Below are 14,563 nucleotides of genomic sequence, written 5' to 3'. Positions count from 1 at the left end.
TTGGGAAGATGACAAGACTGGAAGGATGACAGGTGTAGGAGGGTGGTAGGGATAGCAGGATGGCAGGACTGGGAGGATGGCAGGGCCAGGAGGAAGGCAGGGCCAAGGGGATGGCAGGGCCAGGAGGATGGCAGGGACGGGAGAATGGCAGGGCCAAGAGGATGGCAGGGCCAGGAGAATGGCAGTGGCAGTGAGGTGGGATGGGAATGGAGAAGGGAATGGCAAGGGGCTGGTGCCACATAGATGCTCCAGGTTGCCATCGCAGGGTCACCCCACTGTGCATGGGGACATGCTGAGGGTGCTCTGCAGTCACGGGGGGACACACACAGATGGGAGCAGCCCCTTGGGTGCCCTCCAGCTTCCTCCCCATGGAAAGACCCCAAGCACCATGTTTCCTCCCACTTTTTTTGGGAATCTCCGCAGAAACCCTCAAACCCTGCATTCCCACAGAAGCACCAAGCATCTCCCTTTTCCTGGGAGCACCTCCTGCCCCAGAGCCTGGCACAGACCCCTCAGTGCCCCCACCACAGCCCCCTTGGCCACCCCTGCTCCCACTGGGATCGCTGTCACCCTCAGCCACCCTGGACCCCATGCTGGGGACGCCGGGTGCCCCCCGGCTCAGCCCCCCATGCCGGGCAGAGTTGTTTTGCCTCCACACAACCCTTCCTCCCTGCCTCCCCCTTTTTCCCCCCTTTTCCCCTCTTAGCCAAGCGCACAGGGAAGGGGAGAGATTTTAACCTTCTGCCTGGAACCAATTAAAAAGGTCTTTCCACAGAGACGAAAGTGCTCGTGCACCTTTGTGTGCTGCGAGCGGGGGGAAGAAAGCAGAGGCGGCCTTTGAAGGGGGGATGAGGTCCCTCCGCTGGGACCCCTCCGGGCTTTCAAAGCTTGCGTTATTTCTTTATTTTTAAATAGCCAAATTGTAGTGCCTCCCGCTTCCTCCCCTCCCCGTTTGCGCGGCAGCACGTGGCCCCCGCCAGCTGCGAGGGGGGATGCGGGCATGGCTGGTCCCGGGCAGGGTGTTCTGGGCACCGGGAGGGGTCAGGGCATCCCAAAACCCGGCTGGGACCCCTCTGGGATGGGGCAGAGCGTCTCTTCTTCATGCTGGGATTGTAGAGGCGCTGGCAGGGTGGTGCTGGGGGGGTTCTGACTGAGCCAGGGTGGGGCACACTGGACCCTGGCCAGGGCAGCCCCTGCTCGCTTCAGTGCAGCCCCCCAGGTACTCAGGGCAGCCCCCCAACCAGCCAGGGCAGCCCCCCAGTTACCCAGGGAAGCCCCCCAGTCAACTTGGGCAGCCCTCCCACACACCCAGGGCAGCTCCCTATCACCAGAACAGCCCTCTGCTCGCCCCAGTGCTGCCCCCGAGTCACTTAGGGCAGCCCCCCAGTTACCCAGACCAGCCCCCGAGTCACCCAGGGCAGCCCCCCAGTTACCCAGGGCAGCCCCTCACTCACCCAGGGCAGCCCTTCATCACCCCAGGGCAGCCCCCCGGCCAGGGCAGCCCCCCAGTCACCCAGGGCAGTCACCCAGGGCAGCCCCCCATTACCTCAGGGCAGCCCCCCGGCCAGGGCAGCCCCCCCATACCCACCACAGCCCCCTCCTCACCCATCACAGCCCCCCTCACCCCACACCCGCCGCCCCTTGAACTCAACCAGCCGAACGCATGAGTGCGTTTCTTCAAAGGACCCCCCCAAGCCGTGTCCCCCCGCTCCCCGCCGCCCCCTGCCCAGCCCCGTAAGCCCCCCGCTGAAAGGGCTGCAGAACAAAGCACAGGAAGGGATTCCGGTGGTTTCCGCACGGACCTGAATGTGGAGTCGCTCAATGGAAGAGGAGCCACGGCGCGCCGGCGCTTTTCATCCCCACACCCCGCTCCGGCCGCGGGCCGAGCGCTGCCTCCCCGCGCCCCCGGCTTCTTTCTCCTCGATTTTATTTATTTATTTTTCTTTTTATGTAGTAGCCTCAGATTTATTTTTCCACAGTGTAATTCTGAAAGACAGCGGGGATGAATTATTCATTCCCCTTCTCCGCCTTTGCATACAATCCCTGCCGGGGAGGGGGCCGTGGCGAATGCGTTTGTGTGCAGGGCTGGGCCAAGGGGGATGGAAATCGAGGTTTGAGGTTTAGGTGGGGGCGTTGGGTGATTTTTGGGGCTGGAGGATGTGGGACGAGGCCGGGAAGTTTCTAGTGGGGAATTGTTCCTTTTCCAAAGCTTCCACAGAGCGGAGGGTCCGGGATGTGGGGCTGGTGGGTGATCCCAGGGTCTGGATGTTGGGTCTGGGTCTCATGTGCATCTGGAGGGCTCCAGGGTGGGCACCATGCTCCTGGTTTCACCCCTCATTGTCCAAGGCACACATGGCTCTGGGTGAAAAGAGCGGGAAAAGTTAAAAAAATACCCTTTTCTCCTAAATTCCTGCTATTCTTAGATGCTCCTTTAGCCTGACCTGGGATGTGAAGCCAGGCTGAGGAGGAGGAGGGATTCTCCAAAGGCTTTGGTAGGGAGACCTGTGGCCACTGCTGCCTTCATCCCTGTCCTGCCACCCCCTTCATCCCTGTCCTGCCACCGCCTTCATCCCTGTCCTGCCACCCCATTTATCCCGGTCCTGCCACCCTCTTTATCCCCATCATTCCAAAATGCTCCCCATCCTCTCCCCCCAGAACACCCCACTCTGTGCCCTTCCCTGGGGACACCAGGGCAGCTGGTGCCACCACTGACCCCTGGCATGGCCATGCCTGGACTTTGGAGTCTGCTGCCAAAACCCGGTGGGGAAAAAGGGGGTGAAGCGAGAGGTGGGGGGATAAGGGGTGAATCTGTGCGAGGGGAGGCAGCACCCCTGGCAAGGCTTTAATCTGATTAGTCTTGGAGTGAATGGACGAAGCGAAAAGGCTTAAACCCCACTGAAAGGAGAGGGGAGGAGGGGGGCACTGAGAAGTGAAGACCCCAACCGGTCGCGCCGAATTAGGTCAAATTCGGCCGGTGGGACACAAGGGGAAGGAATAAAGGGGGGAAGAGTCAGGCGAGGAGATCAGTGTGGATCCGCTGGCCCTGTGACCTCAGCGGGACCTGTTTGTCTCCTCCCTTCCCGGGGGGCCGCGACCCTGCTCCCTTCCAGCCTGGCTCTGTGGTGCCAGGGAGGAAACGCCCTCGCTGCTGGCCGTGCCCGGTGTCACCTGCGATGGGGACAAAAGGCTTCTCCATCTCACCATCCCGGCCCCGCTGAGTGTCCGGAGGGTGCCCCGGGGCTGGAGCAAAGCGCTGCCGGGGGATGCTCCCCGCAGACCCTCGGCGGGGGTGGCCGCCCTCCCCTGCATCCCCTTCTCCACGCCATCGATCCTTGCCCCGATCGATGGGCGCTTCCCTGCGGGCGAGGGGCGGTGCTGCCCGGCCGGGCAGGAGAAATGGCTTTTCGCAGAGCCTGGAGCGGGATCCAGCATCGATCTCTGGTGCCTCGTCAGAGATCAATTAGGCCGGTCATTAGCCGTGCCCGGAGCGCAGCGGGAGCCTGGGCTGGGCGGGGAGAGAGGATATGCCAGGCTGGCGGAGGGTGCCCGCGGGCACGGGATGCTCGCCGAGCCCACATATTCCACCCTGCACACTCACAGACCCTCCCGTGCCTCAGTTTCCCGGATCGGAGCTGGGGTAGAGGCTGTTAGCATGACCGGGAATCTGGTGATTGTCCCGGGGCTGTGAGAGCCTCGTGGCAGCCTCGTGGCTGAGCTGTTCCCGGCTCTGCTGCAGCATCCTCCTGATGGGAATGTTTGTTTATCAATCCCTTCGGAGCCGTCCAAGGAGCAGGAAGGGGCTGGGCAGGAGCATGGCTGTCCCAGAGGCTGACAAGTGACAGGGTGTTGGCAAACCCCGGGCGTGTGTCCATCCCACCCGGGCCTGTGTCCATCCCACCCGGGCGTGTGTCCATCCCGGCTTAGGGATAGCAGCGCGTGGGAGGCCCCGTGGGATCGGGAGTGCGGAGGAGCCGGACAGTGACCAGGTCATTGTCCTGCTGGGAGGCCAAGTGGAGTGGCTGAGACCACCCAGGCACTGATGAGGGGACCGAACAGGACGCCCTGGATAGGACAGCACATGCAGGGATCCCCAGGGCAGCTCCGGCTGGTTGGAAGCCACAGGTGGGGAAGCAGGAATGGTGCCTGAGGGGTGTGGAGGGGAGCAGGACCAACATCACCTCTTGGGTGTGAGTTTTTAAGGCTATGAAGGACCTGCAGGTCCTTGGCATCTGTGCAGGGATGTTGTGGGCAACCTCTGCATCCCCCTGGCATCCTCCCAGCCTGGCATCTTCCTGAGCTGGCATTGCCCTGACTCAGCATCCCCCGGTGCCACCATCCCGCTGACCTGATGTCCCCAACATCCCCCAGCCTCATCCTGTGCCCATTTTCCCCCTGGCTCGGGGTTTGTGCCCATCCAGCTGCGCTCCTGGCAGCAGAGGATGGCAGGAGCAGATATCACAGCACAGCGTTTGACATCCACCCCCTGTGCCACTGCCCTGCCATCCTTCCATCCTTCCCTGAGCCAAAACCCAGCTGGGGAGTGGAGCTGAGCAGAGCAAACCCTTGGGTTTGGGGAGGGTGACCTGGAGCAGGTACTGCCTGCAGCAGCCGCCTCTGCCCGCAAGCTGCAGCTTCTAAGAAACAGAAAATAAGGAGAGTTTCAGAAAGGTAAAAAAAAAAAAAAAAAAAAGGAAAAGTTCCCCGATTACATCTGGTGAAGTGACAAATCTGCCAGGCAGGTGATTATTCTGGGTACGGACGTGCCGAACACAGATGCCGATAGGATTAAAGGGGAAGGGGGGGATCTCGCCCTGTTAAACCAACACCTGATAAAAGAATAAACCAGCCCGAGGAATAAATTCCCGGCGCTGCCAAGGTCGTGCGACGCCGGGCCCGCTGCCACTGCCATGGGGAAGGGACAGTGTCCGAGCTCCTGGGTGACCCATCCGGCGCTGGATCCCCCCGCGCCCGGGCACCCCGGCACTGCCGCAGCCCCCGCTCCGGGGAGCGCCCGTACCCGGCATGCCCTCGGCTGCCTGGTTGCTTTCCAGGCACGTCCCGGGCATCCCCTTGGGATGGCGCAGAAAATTAACAGCAGTTCAGATCTGAGGAACTTTATGACACGTGTATGATAGGACTGAACCAGGGCGTAATTGAATGACGGATGAGCTTCCAAGAGCCACATTTCCAGGGAGTAATGAAAAATAGAAGTGCTATTGACTAAAGGAGCTTTCGGCGGCCGGGCGGCACGGCGCGGGATGAGCCGCTGCCGGCGGGGGGAATGCATCAATACGGCGAGTAATAGCTCAGTTATTATAACTCTGGAAATGTCATTCAGGCCTAACCAGAGAACACTGGCTATTAACTAGCCTTAAACAGAACGCGCCGGGCGGGAGCCCGAGCCGCCAGCGCCCGATAATTATTTTACTCCTTTTCATGGCTCCGTCGCCTTTCCTGCCGCGGGGGGCCTGGCCTGAGTGCCTGCAGCCTCGGGGGTCCCCTGCCTTGTGGCACCGAGCCAGGCCAGGCTCCTTGGGAGCTGCTCCAGGGCAGGGCCCCATTGCAGCCTGGTTTGTCCCTGTCCCTCACAGGGGTTGCTGGTGTTGCTCTTGTCACCTGTGCGGTGAGCTGAGGGCTGCAGGCTTTGTGCACAACCCTCCCTGTGTCCCTGCCTGCATCACTGCCCATGCACAACCCTCCCTGCATCCCTTCCTGCATCCCTTCTCACATCCCTCCCCCTGCACAACCCTCCCTGTGTCCCTGCCTGCATCACTGCCCATGCACAACCCTCCCTGCATCCCTTCCTGCATCCCTCTCTGCATCCCTTCCCACATCCCTCCCCGTGCACAACTCGCCCTGTGTCCCCTCCTGCATCACGGCCCATGTACATCCCACCCTATATGCATCCCCTCCTGCATCCCTTTCCATGCACAGCCCTCCCTGCCTCCCTCTCTGCATCCCTCCCCATGCACAGTGCTCCCTGCATCCCATCCTGCATCCCTTCCCGCATCACTCCCCATGTGCATCCCTTCCCCTATCTCTCCCTGCATCCCTTCCTAAACATCCCTTCCTACATCCCATCCCTCATCCCTTCCCGTGCTCATCTCTCCCCACATCCTGCCAGCGCCTCTGCCGAGACATCCAGCCGGCAGTGATGGGATCTGGGCTGGCAGAGTCGGCTCAGGGCCCGGTGCCCCGCAGAGCCCCGAGGTGTAATGAAAGCCCAGGGGAGAGTATCGAGTGATCCTAAATGGATTTTCTCCATTAGCTCAACCCCATCAGCCAGTCATCCACTCCTGGAGCGCTCCGGGGCTGCCGCCAGTGGCACTTAGAGTGCTGCCAGCACCTGCTGCTGCAGCACAGCACCCACCTGCTGGCACCACCAGAGCAGGAGCCATACAGGGCCAGCTCCTTCTGCCTTTGGGGCACTCTTTTTGAGGGGCAGCATGCCCGTGAGGATGGTGGGATGCAGGGAGGCCCCACAGCCCATCCTGGGTAGCCCAGCATCCCACCCTGACATGGGGAAGGTGGTGGGGAGGGGGCACGGCGGGGTGAGGGAGGGCCAGCTCCTTCCCGCACGCAGCCACTCCCTGCTTGGCAAGTCGGAGTTCATCATTAGCCAGGAAATAATTAATTGTTGGGCAGACAAAAGGCATCGCTCAGCCCCCCCGGAGACCCCGTCAAAGGGAGCTGTCAGGAGCGGGCGTGATAAATTACGGCTCTGCAGTTCTGCAGCCCGGCACTGCCGGGATGGGGGACAGCAGTGTCCTTTGGCTGGGGGTCACCGCGGGTCTGGATCCTGCCCGGTGTCCCCTGGGGTGGCAGGGGGCTGCAGGGTGACAGGCAGGTGCCTGCCCCGTGCCTGCTGTGTCCGTCCTTCTGAGCCGTGTCCCTGTGCCCGCCTGGCCCCTCCACGCCGTCCCGCTGGGCAGCAGCGGCCGATTTCCACCGCGTCGGCGTTTTCCCGGTGATTGCGGGGCCAGCGCTCGCCCGGCTCCCGCCGATCAAATTACCGCCCCAAATTCCCTGCCAGTCCGAGTGTTCCAAGGTTAAAGAGTCAACAGTGCCCCCACCAACCCCCACCCTGCCACCCCCCGTCCCGCCACTGCCCGGAATTCAGCCGCCAGCCGAAAATAGAGTGGCCAGCGAGTGAAGTAATGCCCCAGTCCGTGTTTATCCATGTTCATTTGTGTGTCTTTATCCAGCTGGGATGGGGAATGTGCTCCTTGTTTGTCTCTCCTGCTGCTGGAGCCATGCTGTGCAGGAAGATCCAGCGCTGGGACAGGGAAACTGAGGCACGGAGGCAGCGGATGCCATGCTGGCATCACGGCAGGACTGCGCCGTGTCCCGGCTATGGCTCTGGGATGACACCAATGGAACGGCTCTGGGGAGCATCAGGACAGCGTCTGCTTTGGCTCAGAGACCAGAGGGTGACACTGATCTCCTCCATGCCCTTTGCTGTCCCCTCACAGCACCCAGGACACTCAAGATCTCCCTCCAGCCTGGTGATGGTGGGACTGACAGGGCGGGTGCCCCAGGAAGGGCAGTCCCTCACCCCCAGGACAGCAGGGAGGTGACAGCAGATGGGACAAGAGGCTGGCACCGGCACGGTGCTGCTGATGACCCCACATCCCGAGGCTCTGCTCACAGCATGCCAGGCCCAGCCACGACCATGTTGGGGCTCAGCTGTGCTAATGAGGTCACCCCTGGGGGGCTGTTTACCCCCTCCCCTGCTGGAGACCCCCAAAGGGCGCCTTGATCCGGCTGTCCCAGCGGGCTGCGGCGCGGAGCCGGCGCGGGCGGCGGGGGGCCCGGCTGTCACCGGCTGATAACCCCCAGCAGCTCCGTCCCGTGCCCGTTATCAGCGCCCGCCCGCTTGGCCAGACGCGGTAATTAGGGCGCTCAGCGTGAGCCGCCGGAGCACGGATGAGCACGCGTGGTCCCGTGCGCGGCTGGCACGTGCCCGGCGTCCGGCTGCGAGAGACGTGCGGCTGGGACGTGAGCAGGGCTGGTGTGAGCGGGGCTGGGCATGTGTGGGGTCTCGAGTGCCAGCCTGGTGTCCGTGGGCACACAAGTGCCAGCCTGGTGTCCTTGGGGATACATGTGCCAGGCCAGTGTCCGTGGGGACACCTGTGCCAGCCTGGTGTCCATGGGGACACGAGTGCCAGGCTGGTGTCCATGGGGCCATGTGTGCTGGATGGTGACACACAGTGAATTGGGAATGAATCACCTCCTCCTGGAGCCTGGTGCCCCTGTCACCTTCGCCATCAGCCGCCATCATGACCCCTCCTGCCACCTGGCTCTGCCCCTTCCACACTGGCCTTTGCCACGCTCCCTCTTGGACACTCCTCTCCCTGCCAGGCCGGGGCGATTTGGTTGTCCACTGAGCCCCTGTGCTGGCATTGCTGTGCCCATCCAGTCATGGCCATCCTGTGGTGGCTGCCCTCGTGTGCCATCCTGCTGTGTCCATCTCCCTCTGCCCATCCCACCGTGCCCACCTTGCCGTGCCCACCTCACCATGCCCCCCTGGCTCCCAGAGCATCCGCGGCGCTGCCAGTGCTAACGCAATTACCGTGACACTCCCCAGCCCTCGTCTCTCCGACGCTTGAGTTTCTGCTCTGATTCGATTTGCGTGGATCCGGCCACGGGCCCGGCTGGCTGCCGCCATCCCGCAGCCACTGGCTCTCCCCAGGGAGGGGCAGCCCTGGCCGGAGACCCCCCTTGGTGCCACCCTGCCACAGTGGTCACCAGGGGCTGGCAGCGAGGGTTGTCACACCCACGGTGTCACATCCGTGATCCAAACGGCTCCTGGTGCGTAGAAGCTGAACGGCAATGCTGGTGCCAGGGTGTGAGGGTGGTGCTGGCACACAGAATGCTCCCAAAATTGTGTGGGGAGGGCTGTGGGTCAGCAGACCCCACTCTGGATGGGGTGCCGAGGGGAGGAGATGGGGATGGCAGGGTCTGGGGGCTGCCACGAGCACGAGGGGTGCACAGAGGAGCACCAGGGTGGGGTCACCGGGTGGCCACACACGGTGCAGTGAGGGGCATGAGGGTCATTCACCCACATCCCAGCCTGGGGCTCACGGTGCCTTCTCAGCCCCCATGCCAGGGGCTCGTGGCCAGCACTGCTCGGTGGCCACAAGACTGGCTGGAGCAGCTGGGCTGCAGGAGAAGGAGCTGGAGCAGGACCTCTGTGCTGCCCCACTTTATTATTGAATTTAACCTACAGTCTTCCTTACATGCCACAGTGCCCGTAACTAGTGCAGAGGCTGCTTTTATGTGCAAATGAGGCTTTTTTTTTTTTAATCTTTGACAGAGAATGTGCTGTGTTTACATAACAGAGGGCCCTGGTACTCTGGAGAGGGCCACTGACAGTGCTGGCAGGAGATGTTAAGAAAGATCTAACATTTCTGATCTCTGTTTAGCCAGAGGCGCTGCGAGGCGGTGGGAGCAGCAGGGGAGGGTGGCTCTGGGGTGCCCGGGAGAGCAGCTTGGCTGTGCCTGCCCGGGGCTCCGGGGCCAAAAACCAGGGGCAGAAGGGATGGAGCAGCTGCAGGAATGGGGTGACACCAGAGGGTCACGTTCTGGGCATCCCCATGCCTGGTGGAGCCCTCAGAGCCATCTCCAGCATCCTCAACCCCGTGGCTGGGACAGAGCTGTCCTTCCCCTGTGCTGGTGGTTCTCCCTGAGAATCTGGCAACCTTGGCATGAGCAAAAAGTGGAGGTGATGCAGCAGCCAGGAGCTGCTGGGATGAGCTGTCCCCGCTTCCCTCCGTGATCCACTGCCACCAGCAAAGGGAAAAACTCCTCCTGCCAGGTTAAGTGGAAAAATGACCAATATCCTGCGGCCTGCCAGGTTCAAGCGCATTAATTCCGGGGAGTCGGTTAATGGCAGTATTGATTAGTCTCAGCGCTGGGCTAACGAGCATCCATGCTAATGAGGGGTGAGTGGTGGGAATTGCAGCAGCTGGAGCTGTTCCAGGGAGCTTTGGTTGTGGGGTGAGGGTAGAGCTTCCCAAAAAGAGGCTCCACGTGCCTGGGGAGTGGGTTCACCTCCCTGGGTAGGCTGTGGCAGGTGGAAAACAGAGTATTTGTGTGCCAAAAACACCATTTCCAACTGACACCTCGTTTTTTTCTGGACTAGAGAGTGATGTCATGAGTCTGAGGGAAAAACCTGTCTGATCCATGCCAGCAGGATCTGTCCACCTGGCGTGTCCGTGCTGTGCTTGGTCATCGTGGAGCACCCAGCTCCTGGTGCATCCGTGGGGTCACGGATTTTGGCTCTGGTTGGGTTTATCCCAGGCACTATGAGCTCTGGGAGGTGTTGGGTGGGAAGGAAACTCCCGATCCCAATCCCATGAATGGCGCAGTGGGGCCGAGGGCAAAGCCGCCCAGGCTCTTCCCTGGAAAGCTGCTCAGTTTTTGAACTCTTTGCTTTTTTCTCTCTTTCTTTTTTCACTGCAAACACTTGAAAGGCCTCGTTCCTCCCTCTGCTGTCCCCAGCAGTCCCCTCAGCCCCATCTCACTGCGGTCCCCGTGTGGGGCTGGGAGGGAGTGACATCCCAAATCTGACTTTGCAATTCCTTTGTGCAAATTGGCAAAAACTGGGGGTGGGAGAATTAACTTGGTGTTTGGAGAACCAAGAGCAGGTTTTGCTTTGGGGTGCCCAGGAGTGCACTTGGGGTGGCCCTGCAGTGGGGTGCCAGCCCTGGAATGGGGTACGATGGTGCAGTGGGGTGCAGGAGATGTAATGGGGTGCCAGACCCACATTGGTGTGTGAGCCCCAGAATGGGGTGCCAGCCCCACAATGGGGTAGTGGGGCTGTATTGGGGTACCAGCCCCACAATGGGGTACAGTGGTGCAGTGGGGCGCAGGAGATATGATGGGGTGCCAGCCCCACAATGGGATGCCAGCCCAGTAATGGGGTATTGGCCCCACAATGCAGTACCAGGAGTGCAATGGGGTACCAGCCCCACAATAGGGTGCCAGTCCAATAATGGGATATCATCCCCACAATGGGATGCCAGCCCTGGAATGGGGTATAAGCCCCACAATGGGGCTGTACTTGGGGATCTGTCCCACAAAAGGGTACCAGCCCCACAATGGTGTACCAGCCCCACAATAGGGTACCAGTCCAATAATGGGGCACCAGCCCCACAAAGGGGTACTGGGCCTGTATTGAGGTACCAGCCCTGGAATGGGGTTCAGTGCTGCAGTGGGGTGCAGAAAATGTAATGGGGTGCCAGCCCCACAGTAGGGTGCCAAGCCTAGTAATGGGGTACCAGCCCCACAATGGGATACCAGTCTAACAATGGGGTATTGGCCCCACAATGGGTCTGTGTTGGAGTATCAGCCCCACAAAGGGGTACCAGGGGTGCAGTGGGGTGCCAGCCCCACAGTGTGGTCCCCATCACGGCCCAGTCCCAGCTGCTGGTGAGGATCACTCCCGTGTTATTCCATGAGTATCCCTGCAGATGGAGGAGGCCAAGCTGCTTCTGCAGCATTTTCGGCACCACTTTGGTGGGAATGCTCTTCCTGGTACCACGTGCCCAGACCCCGCCAGGCTGGCGCTTGCATTTAAACAAATTTTATTTTCTTCCGTGTGCTAAAACCTCCCCGCAGCCCTCGGGATCGGGCTCAGCTCCTCTCCTGGATCTGCAAACAGGCTGAAATAACAGCTCCGGGGGTCCCCATTTATCTCGGCGCCTCTCTCCTCGTGCATCCCATCTCATCCCGCTCCGTCACCCCATCCTGTAATATCTCAGCATCTCCCTAAAGCAAAAGATGACAATAAAGTGTAAATGGGGAGTGTTGGCTCTGGAGCATAATGATGGCAATTTAGATGCCAGCCGTCATTTCCCCGCCGTTGCCCCAGGTAACAGGAGCCGCTGAATCCTGTGGGAACGCGGCCGAGGCGGGACGAGGTTACCTCGGAGGCTGATGGCTGTCCTGGGATTTTCTGTCATTTACCTTAAAAGGAGGGAAAGGGAAATATCCGTCAGTGGAGGTGTGAGCTCCGGGAGCGCCAGGCTGAGCCGGGCTGGGGGTGCTGCTGTCGTGTTCCAGCGCTGGTTCCTGACCAGCTCCAGGGATGGTGGGGCTGGGGGAGTGTCGCTGGTTCTGCATGGGATTTGTGTTCATTACCCACAGTGTCTGCTTCAATCCCCATCCCTGTCCCCATCTCCATCCCTATCCCTGTCCCTGTTTGTATCCCATTCCATCCACACCCCATCCCCCTGTCCCCATCTCCACTCCATCCCTATCCCTGTCTCTGTCCCCATTCCATCCCCACCCTATCCCTGTCCCCACCTCTGTCTCTATTGCCATTCTGTCCCCATTCCCATCTCTGTTCCCATCCCAGTCTCTATCCCCATTCCCATCCCTGTCTCTATCCTTGTTCCCATCCCTATCCTTATCCTTTTTCCCATCCCTTCTCTATCCACATTTTTATCTCCATCCCAATTCTTGTCCCAATCTCCATCCCTAACCCTGTCCTTGTGTCTATCCCTGTTCCATTCCGTGTCCCTATCCCTGTCCCCACCTGTCCCCATCCTTTTTGTGTTTTCCTGTTCCTATCCCTGTCCCCACCTGTCCCCATCCTATTCCCATCCTGTCCGTATCCCCATCCCTGTCCCTATCCCTGTCCCTCTCCCTGTCCCCATCCCTGTCTCTATCCCTGTCCCCATCCCTGTCCTCATCCTGTCCCCACCCTGCCCCTCCGTGCAGTTGCTGACCGGAGCAGCTCCGGGGCTGTCAGCCGACATTAAGCCCAAGCCCAGCTGCCATAGGCGGGAGTTGTCACTGTCACCGTCATTCCCGATCCCGGTGATTGAGCTCCTGAATATGGAGCCGAGCTCGGAGGTTTGGAGCCGAGATAAATATCGGCATTAAAGCTGTCAGGGCCGGCGCGGCGGCACTCCCACGGTGTCACCGACGGGGTCACTGATGGTGGCACTGCTGGAACTGGACACTCCTGCTGGTCACAGCTCCCACTGGCTCCCAATGGCAGCAATTCCTAAGGAGGGAATTGTTTCCCAAAGTACCAGGAGGACCAACCCCGCCCTGCCAGTGGTTTGGTTGTCACCGGCATTTCCAAAGGATGTGGTGGCAGCTGTGTTCCCAGGATTCCCTGGCTGGAAAGCGCCGGGAAAGGGGAAAGGAAAGGGAAATTGGAACGGGGAGAGAAAGGGGAAGGGAAACTGAAAAGGAAAGGGAAACTGAAAGAAACAGAAGGGAGGGGAGGAGAAAGGGAAGGGAAGAAGATAAACATAACGGGCATCCCTAAAGCCCCTCCACAGCCTGGCTGGGCTCTGGGGACCCTCTGTGCCCCCTGCCCCGTGCCCACCTCCCCGTGCCCCCCACCCCCTGCCCGTGCCCATCCCGCCCCCCACACTCCCACTCGCCCCCTCTTTATTTTTTTAATCAACGGCGTTGCTTTCTGGCGCCGAAGCGTTTCCCAGCCCCGCACTCAGGAAACCTCATTAACACAGATCAAAAGGAGCTTTTAATGATTTATAAAGGTGCAGCAGTTTGGAGAAATTAAATAATTTAGGTGCTGTGTGTACGGCGGGGTCCCTCCGGACCACATTACCGGCGCTCCGTGAGCCGCGACGTCGTCCCCGCTCTGTCCCACCGCGGCACCGGGGACAACGCCAGAGCCTCTGGGGACCGGGATTTGTCACTGCCACCATCCCAGGGGTTGGGGTCGATGGGGACGGGGCGTCCCTTGAATGTCATTTCATCCCTGCCAGCGCCAGGGCTTGGCTGTTGTGGTATGCTGGGATCCTCTGGCACAGCCTGGAGGGAATTTGGGAGTTGGGGTGAGGAACGCTTGCTCTACGCCATGGAAAATATTTGCCAACATGGTTAAAATAAACCTTGGCGCTGGTGGGGTGGTGGGATGGGGCAGTGGGATGGGGTGTGGGGTGGCCGAGCCCGCTGGACCAAAACTGAGTGGACACAGGTGTGTCCAGATGCATCCAACTCCAGTTCCATCGCCTCCCAGCTCCATAAGTGGCTTTTGCCTCTTGAGCCGGGAATATGGATCACCTCCAGGACACTGGGACCAGCAAATGGCCCAAATCCTCCCTGATGGCCCCATCCAGCTCCCGTCCAGCTCCCACCCAGCACCGCCGTTGTCATCCCGCGGGATGTCGCTCAGCTCAGGCTCGGCAGCGATTCTGGCTGCCCAAGGAGAAGGAGAAACAAATGGAAAAAACAGCTTAAACGTTCCCGGCGTGAAGTCCATTGCCGGCCACGGACATGCCAGGAACCAGCCGAGCAACAGGATTAATGGAGAAAACAGCCTCTGGAAGGGGTCGGTGGGCGCCTGCACCCCGGGGACCCTTCCCTGTCATCCCCCTTGGCTCCCAGAGCCACTTTGTCCCCATTTCCCAAGGTGGGGACACCTCGGCAGGGCTGGGGGAGCTGCGAGGTGGGGGTTGGCATTGGCAGCTGAATTTCCATCAGGTTGTGTTTAATAGCCCCGGAGAGGGCGGGAGGGCTGGGGGGGGCTGGTTTGGGGGAGTGGGCTGGGGGAAGCTGCTGTGTTTTATTTTGCTCC

General features: G+C 60.7%; 1 protein-coding gene and 1 long non-coding RNA gene across 2 annotated transcripts in view; one reads left to right on the top strand and one right to left on the bottom strand.

The window, feature by feature from the left end:
- EFNA2 (ephrin A2) overlaps positions 1-14,563 on the top strand; it is a 41,986-nt gene that overhangs the window by 17,607 nt on the left and 9,816 nt on the right. The window lies entirely within an intron of this gene.
- On the bottom strand, positions 11,573-13,172 carry LOC146426195 (uncharacterized). The gene is made up of 3 exons (XR_014846275.1): positions 12,735-13,172; positions 11,971-12,120; positions 11,573-11,772 (listed from the first exon to the last, which is right to left on the bottom strand). It is a non-coding gene; the product is annotated as an uncharacterized LOC146426195 (long non-coding RNA).

This window comes from Lichenostomus cassidix, chromosome 28 (genome assembly GCF_008360975.1).
Source record: "Lichenostomus cassidix isolate B80296 chromosome 28, HeHo_3.0, whole genome shotgun sequence".
NCBI lineage: Eukaryota > Metazoa > Chordata > Aves > Passeriformes > Meliphagidae > Lichenostomus > Lichenostomus cassidix.
The sequence above is the reverse complement of the archived record's forward strand: the minus strand, read 5'-3'. Positions and strand labels throughout refer to the sequence as shown.